We start from the raw sequence: 7846 nt of genomic DNA on the forward strand, positions 1-7846 counted from the left end.
ATACATTAATTAAATTAAATAAACATAGAATATTAACTAACACCCGGTATATTGAAGAATTTTGCAAACCAAAAATAATATCCTCAGAATACAAAGAAAAATAGCCGAAAGTAAAAGAAATCAATATAAACAGTATTTTATTCGCTTTGTGTCCAAAATGGACAAAATTAATACTCCAAATCTATGCCAAGGCTTAAAGCAGCAACAACGCTACACATGTAACAAAGAATTCTAGTCTCTTGCCAAATTTGATTGTCCTGACTAATCACCTGTTAGGCCTAATTAATTTTAGAATGTTTTAAAGTGTTGCAATTGTGATATATTTTAATGTGTGATATGATGAGGCTGTTGACGAACTGTGATTGTTTCTTAAATTAATGAAATTTTTTTTTAACTATCTGTTATTTTAGAAAAACTGATGATGGTGGAAAAATACACCGAAACGTATTTTAATTGATAAACAAAGACAATAAATGACTGAAACCCAGGAATTAATTTTTGATTTAATTTGAATGTAAAATGCCAATGGGTTTTTCCTTCTAACTACCAGAAATGTTCAATACGGACCGGGTTTTTGTGTAGCAGGATCTTAACAGCATGAAAAGAACCCTTCAGTATCAGCACTAAAATGTTTGGAAAATTTTGGCAAAAATTCACAGTTAACGACGCGTTTCTGGAAAAGGAGTATTTAAGACAAAAAACAGATTAGGTTGGGTTTGTGTTAACTTTGGGTTGCTTTCAAAAAAATTGGCATTAACACCAAACGAAAAAGTCCGAAAATCAAAAACTGGACTGAATTTTGAGCGATTTGCATTTAAATTGATTTTATATTGATTCTAATCTGGTTCTGCAAGCCACTCAAGAGCCATTCTCGCATCATTCCCGCAACATGTACACGAGAAATCCCCGATAAGGGTTGTCGTTTGCAACAAGGGGAGTTTTGCTTGTGCAGGGTTAACTGGGAAAATGGGGGGTTGGTGCGAACTGAGCCGTGAACGATAAGCAGATGGTGAATTTTCAATTTTTTTTAATAGATCATGACTAAACTGAGTCACTTCCTCTAAAGCTGAGTCGTCAGTCAGTTAATCTACTTAATTTTTGTGAAGATAAATTGTCCCTATTCGCCTGGGGAATAAACAACTTTCATTTTTAAACTATTTCTCTTGCTCCAAACTTGAATCTGCAATAAGACAACAGTGTAACTTTCGCACTTGGATTAAAGATCAGACTTATCATTGGGATTTGGCACCCAAAATTAGTTTTTCTTGATGGCATTTTGACCCTTTCAAACTATGAATCTGCACTGCCAAAGTTTGCTGGCTGCTTGCAAAGACCCCGAATAGGTTAGTCATGCTTTTATATAATCACCTCTTGCTGGCATTTTATCGGACATCAGTGTTGTTAAGGTAAAAGTAAGGAATTCCACAAGTATGACTTCTTTTAGTTTGTACACAATCGGCCACACCTTGCTTGCTAGTCCGTCGATACGTTCACCTCTGGTATTGCCATGTGAAAAGTCTGCCTTCGTTCCTACCGGTACTGTTATCGGTACCATTCAATTGTGCTGCACTCGTTATAGCCAAATTCCAAGAACTTTTTATGCCACTTTACCATTTGTAATCGACAGATTTTTCTCTCCAACTCACACCAGCAAGATCGCATGCAGATTTTTCATCCATCCAGACAATGGTATCCCCAAAGTCCCATTTGTATTAAAAACAATCGTCCGACGCGATAGAGAAGAGAAATGTCCTCCCTCAGGCTCTTAACGTCGACTTAGACAATGGAAAACTTGCCATTTAATGGACGATGTTTATTTGGCAGGGATCATCAGGGTTTCGTGCGCTTTATTTGTGTGTGTACTTGAACGCGAAGAAGTTGCTCTACTTAAACCGCTGGATTATTATCTCTTATTAACCCACTGGATTTAAATCGTTTAATAAATTGGAGTAATAAGCTCTAATTTAATGGTAAGAAGTGGAAAAGTGCATTAGTTTTTATCGTTCGAGTTTATTGCAGTTAGAATGAAGTTTTATACGCTAGCTTAAAAGCGCTCATTTTCAGATTTACAATGACTGTAAAAAACAGCATTCTGTGCAATGTGCGTTTGAGGGATTTTAGAGTGAAGTGTCTTCTATCTACTACAGAAATTTCAAATCGTTCCTTAACCCAGATTAGAAGTTGCGGTTTTTTTATTGGAGAGTCTGCAGTTGCTTGAACACCTTCGTTTTCAGCTCATGATTTACAAAAAATAGCACCTTATGCGATTTGGATGAAAGTTTGAGCGTTTTTACAGTGTTAAGTGTTTTCTATCGACTACAGAAATTTGAAAGCGTTACTTGATAAAGATTGGAAGTCGCGATTTTTTTATTGGAGAGTCTGTAGTTGCTCAAAATCGTTTATTTCGACCCAAAATTTACAAACCGCGCCGCACAAAGAACAGTATGATGTTCATTGCATTAGGTCAGAACTATTCTTAAAAATGATTCATTAAATATGTTCATTTTTATAACATTAGTGTAATCTGTAGGTAATAGGGTGTTTTCACTTTTTTTTGTTGATGTTGATATATAGAAAGTAGTTATGGCAAAGATTACACTGATATCATTTTTTCTGCAAAAAAAGTCTATAATAATTTTAAAGCCAGTTTAAATAATCAGATATTTTCCGCCAAAAACGCCGAATCCGTATCGTCGGTTGTCTATCCTGTTTGTGACGTAGCAGGTCATATCAACAAAGTGTCTCGTGTTTATTTTGTTATTTTGGCTTTGTTTTATTATTTAAGTTATTGTGATTATCATTATTTTATTGATTATTATTATCTTGCATAATGGAAAATAGTCACATTTATGGATCACAAAATAAGTGGTGTTTTGTGCCAGGATGCAAGAATATCTCAATAAGTGCTCCAAACAAACTCTTTCTAACCGTTCCCCATGATTATGCACGTAAAGTTTTATGGCTCAAAGCAGCTAGATGTGATGTTCCTAAATCAAAATCAGTGTTGTTGCGAGGATCATTTTAATGAAAGTACGAACAAAAAGCTAATAATGAGGCAGACAGAATATGCCTTCGATCGTACTCTGTGTTCTGAGCAAATTCTACTTTGTACAGTGCACAAAGAACCCTCTCGTTTCAATTCCACATATCCGATATCACCATATTGTTCTCGTGATGCCCAAAACACAAATTTAAGAGTTCATTTTAGGTTTAAAGCAGCCATGTATATAGGTTAGGTTAAATTGAATAAGTGAAATATATATTATTTACCTAATACAGACATATTAGTATATTAAGGAGAGAATAACTATTAATAAATTTACGAATTTTTACTAACGCTGCTGCTTTGACACTCTTAAATTCGGCTGAATTAAAGCGTTCGTCGCGTAAAAATATGTACATGGTAAATTGTTTGTTGACGCTTTAAGGCATCCTTCTGAAGCAATTTTTTAGTTTAACACAAACTATAAATTATTTAAATCCACAAAATAATTAATGAAACACAACCACACAACTAAACACTAGGCACAGAACGTAAACAATCCACCATTTATATGACCAGAGACGTCACAACCAATAGGATTGCGTTTTAGAGATTCATGAATAATTTGAATTTTAGCTGAATTTGTTTATTAAATATTTAACAAAATAGCAATAGATTTGAACGCGCGAAGAAAAACAGCGTCTGATGTGATTGGGTTGAAAGTTTGCGGGTGTTTAGGGTGAAGTATTTTATGTCTTCTGTAGAAATTTCAAAATGCTACTGCATCCAGATTAGAAGTTGCGATTTTTTATTGGAAAGCCTGCAGTTGCTTAAATCGTTTATTTTCAGCCCAACATTTAGAAACCGCACAAAGAACAGGATCTTATGCGATTTGGTTGAAAATTTGATGGTTTTTAAAGTGAAGTGTTTTCTATCGTCTGTAGAAATTTCAAATTGCTACTTGATCCAGATTAAAAGTTGCGATTTTTTTTTGAGAGTCTGCAGTTGTTTAATACCGTTTATTTTCAACCTAACATTTACACACCGCGCAAAGAACTGCATTTAATGTGATTTGGATGACAGTTTCAGGTTTTTTAGAGTGAAGCTCCTTCTATCGATTGCATAAATTTCAAATGGCTACTTGATCCAGATTAAGTTGCGATTTTTTGTTGAAGAGTCTGCAGTTGTTTAAAAACGTTTATTTTCAGACTGACTAAAAGCGCGTAAAAAACAGCATCTAATGTGAATTGGATAAAAGTTTCAGGGTTTTTAGAGCGATATTAAAAAAATATATTTTCCACTATAAACTGTGTCTTCGATTGTGATCTTGCGATCAACTCAGTTCTCCAAATCTTCACTCATCATTGTTATTCTTTCTCGTCTTTCCACAAAATCGTCCTGGTGAATATGGCAATTGTATTTCCAGCTTTCGGTTATAAAACATTCTTATTACCAAGCCGTCCTTCTGTTGATTGTCATATTGAAAGACAAAATGCGAAAAAATGCAGCTGTTTCTCCAATAAATCCCCTCCGCGATTGTAAACATTTTTAATCCAAACAAATATTCCGGGTGCATCTCTTCAAACATCAACATTCCGGCCACTAAACGGACAACACATTTAAACTGACGAAATTCCGTTTGGCACAGCGCCAAGATTCGTTCTTTTATAGACGTCGCGACGTTTATAAAAGCGCCACAATGAAGAACCATCTAGGCGTCTGGGCCTCTATATCTAGATTTCCTTGTGTCTCGTGAATTGCCAAGACGTATCTAATTGTCTTCTAGGAAAGTTTGCAGCAAATGAAGGCAAACAACAGCATAATTGCGTAAACAAATTACACGCCTAAACGAACAACAATCAGCCGTTTATTCCTGCCGCATTGTTGTGTGCAAAAAGTAATTGCTGCGTTTGTTGGCGTTGTGTAGGATTGTAATCTGAACGGAACGTTTATTTGTCTAGTTTGCTATATGGGTCAATCATTTCCTTTGTTTTTATTGCCTCTCCTGTTTGGATTGGCGCTGATTGCGCCAGCCATTTGATTTCACACAAAAATATCGTAAAAAAGCCCCAAACTATCTGGTGATTGCTCAGCTGCTGCCGCTCTGATCCTGCAACAATAGTCCTCATTTTTTCCTCACATTCCATAGATTTAAAGGCCATTAAACAGGCGCTTAGTATTGATGTTACCCAATTACGAGCTTCACACCAGCAGCTGGCTGATAAATATTTTTAGTCACTAGGAAAGCGGTCGGGAATGTTTGCCGGCCGGCTCCAGGCTCCAGATCATTACGTCCTTGGGAACACAACGATATTTAAGATTGCAGAAATAGATTGAGGAAATGGTCTTTGAGGCGGCGTTAACGGGCTCGTTATTTCAAAATAGATGGCTTCTATATAGGTGTGTTGTTGTCTGGAGAAATTGGCATTTATGAAATTCTTCGAATCAGGCGCTGATTATTTCAGTTTAATATGAGTTTTCCGCGTTTAAAACCAAGTGTTTTCATGTTTTTGCTGTAATTTCTCTCAGGTACATTCCTGACGTTTCGCTAGCACGTGTGGCTAGCATCTTCACAGCGTGTCGCCCGAAGCCAACAAACATTGGTGTGCATTATTTTTTGATGCCTTGGAAATGGCGATTAGTTTTTGCAAACTGTGTTTAACAATCTGTTTGACCGTTGCTTAATATGAGTTAAATGTCCTCATTGTCTCCAACTATTTAGCTGATTTGAAACATTCCTTAGGGTGCAAATTGTGAAATTTTGCCTGCAAAATCTGCCATCGCCAAATTAGCTTAATTCGTTTTCGATATGTTAAAAAGCATGAAAAAATCTTGAAATAAAATACTTGGCTAGAGAAACCGGAAAGAAAGCAGATTCGCTCTACGTATTTTAGAGGTATGGATTTTCTGTCTGCAACAGGAATATTTGTACTTTTGAGTTTATCTGTTAAGCAGAAAAATGTTATCAATCTAGAACTTTTTCATTTTCTGGTTTTTCTAATTTTTCCAACACTTGAAATTCTAAGACTAAATCTCTACTTTGATGGCAACCTGGAAACGTCTCTTTATAGTCCGGAACGTACCAAAAAGTTGATAAAATAAGTCAAATGAGAGCTTGCAGAATACGGCAAAACAACCGAAAAATTCTCTAATGGCGCAAATTAAATTGTTGAGCAGCAACCAGAAGTTCTCAAGTTGGAGATTATTTGTTCATTTTTGCGCGAAGAACTCGGCGCCATAAACGCCGGTATCAACATAAAATTATCGCCTAATTAGTCAATAAAATAATGACTTTTTGGCGTCTATTCCGAGAGGTTGCGGCGCATTTTGGGACAGCTGCAGTCCCTTTTTCATCCATCGGGTACTCACTTAATTGGCGAAACGTCGGTTTCATTGCGCCACATTCATATTAAATTAGTAACGCTCGCATAGATAGTGGGATGTGGGGATTTTTAATAGGGAACGAAATACAGTCACTAAAGGGTAAACTGAACACGCTCTGGCCAAATTGGATCAGTCTGCGAAAATGGAGATTTCGCCAATCGTTTAGGTGGAAAACAACAGCGGTATAAATTTACAGATTTTTAACTGTTAAGGCGGCTAAAAAATGGGCGCAAGCACTCACGAAGATGCCTTCACTCCAAATTACTCCCATCATCTATCAAGGCTCTAAATGCCCAAATACTCGGGTAAATAAAGCGTTAACCCCTATTACCTAGAGGCTTCTTCCATCGGCTTCACTCTTTGGCAGCCACTTTCCTTGTGACCTGATTTCCCGGGGAAAAGAACGAAGCAAACTCAAAATTGAGGCCGACATAAAAGCTGTCGAACCTCTTTATTAATGGCATTAAAAGCTTCCTATCATTTTATTGATGATGGCGAGCGACAGCTCGGGGAAAAGACAGCTTAGGTATAACTGGGGCATCTGGAACAGGTTCAATAAAATGGTAAACGTTTATTAGAGCTGCTGCTTTCAATTGAGCTTGATCCACGTGTGCTGGTTGTAGCTACATGCAGTCTGGCTGGGGAGCTTTATTAAAATTAACTCCAACTCCTAAGCGGATTATCTGGAGCGCTCATTTCTACGTTCAAATTAATGCGGAGGAAGTTAACTAACAATGAAATTAGGGGGAGAAAGGGATGAATTGGAAATTAATATTCTAGAGTGGTTAACAACCAGTTTGCGCTATGTTGTAACATGTAGAGAGGTTTTTTACAAACTTCTTTTTGGGTATTTCGCCTCAAAATTTTTTTATTACAGATTGATAAAAGTCTGTTATTACAGATTGATAAATAGTGCTCCTATTTCGCAATAAGAACGAATTATGTATCAAAAAGTAATCAAGAACTGTAATCAAGCTGTAAGAGAAAATTCCAATTAGTAGAGAAATTAATTTGAAAAATTACCTTGACGTTTCGATGGCTATTTTCTGCTATCGTTATCAAAAGAAAATGAACCTAAAAAGAGTATGTTAATAAATTGTGTAACAGTAGTAGGATAATACAGTATATGAAAATTCGCTCTGATAATTCGCCTGTGCAAATTGTCAGTTATGTGACTTTGACTTAATCTCACTGTTTAAATTAATAAAGGTAATTTTAATTAATAATTTTGGTGTAAATTTAATTTGGGTGTATGTTTCTCTGGTCTACTTCAGATTTTAGCATAGGTAACCATGAATGACTTAAATTAAATGAACATGAAGCAACACAATTATTTTGATTTGGTGAAATTAGTGCGCTTTCTTTAATTTAACGTTTTTTTGTGGATTGTTCTTTTGTTAAAATTGTGAAATTATTCCATTGAATTTTATGGCAATTATCAAATGCATGTTGACAAATGTGTGATTTATGATATTCTCT

The 7846-nt window shown here is 35.8% G+C and overlaps 1 protein-coding gene across 8 annotated transcripts in view; it reads left to right on the forward strand.

Annotated features, from left to right (window-relative positions):
• Window positions 1–7846, forward strand: part of LOC109538483 (protein sprint) — a 130383-nt gene that overhangs the window by 101484 nt on the left and 21053 nt on the right. The window lies entirely within an intron of this gene.

Source organism: Dendroctonus ponderosae, unplaced genomic scaffold (assembly GCF_020466585.1).
Source record: "Dendroctonus ponderosae isolate FM_Combo_2020 unplaced genomic scaffold, Dpon_F_20191213v2 Dpon_F_20191213_1, whole genome shotgun sequence".
NCBI classification, from domain to species: Eukaryota; Metazoa; Arthropoda; class Insecta; order Coleoptera; family Curculionidae; genus Dendroctonus; species Dendroctonus ponderosae.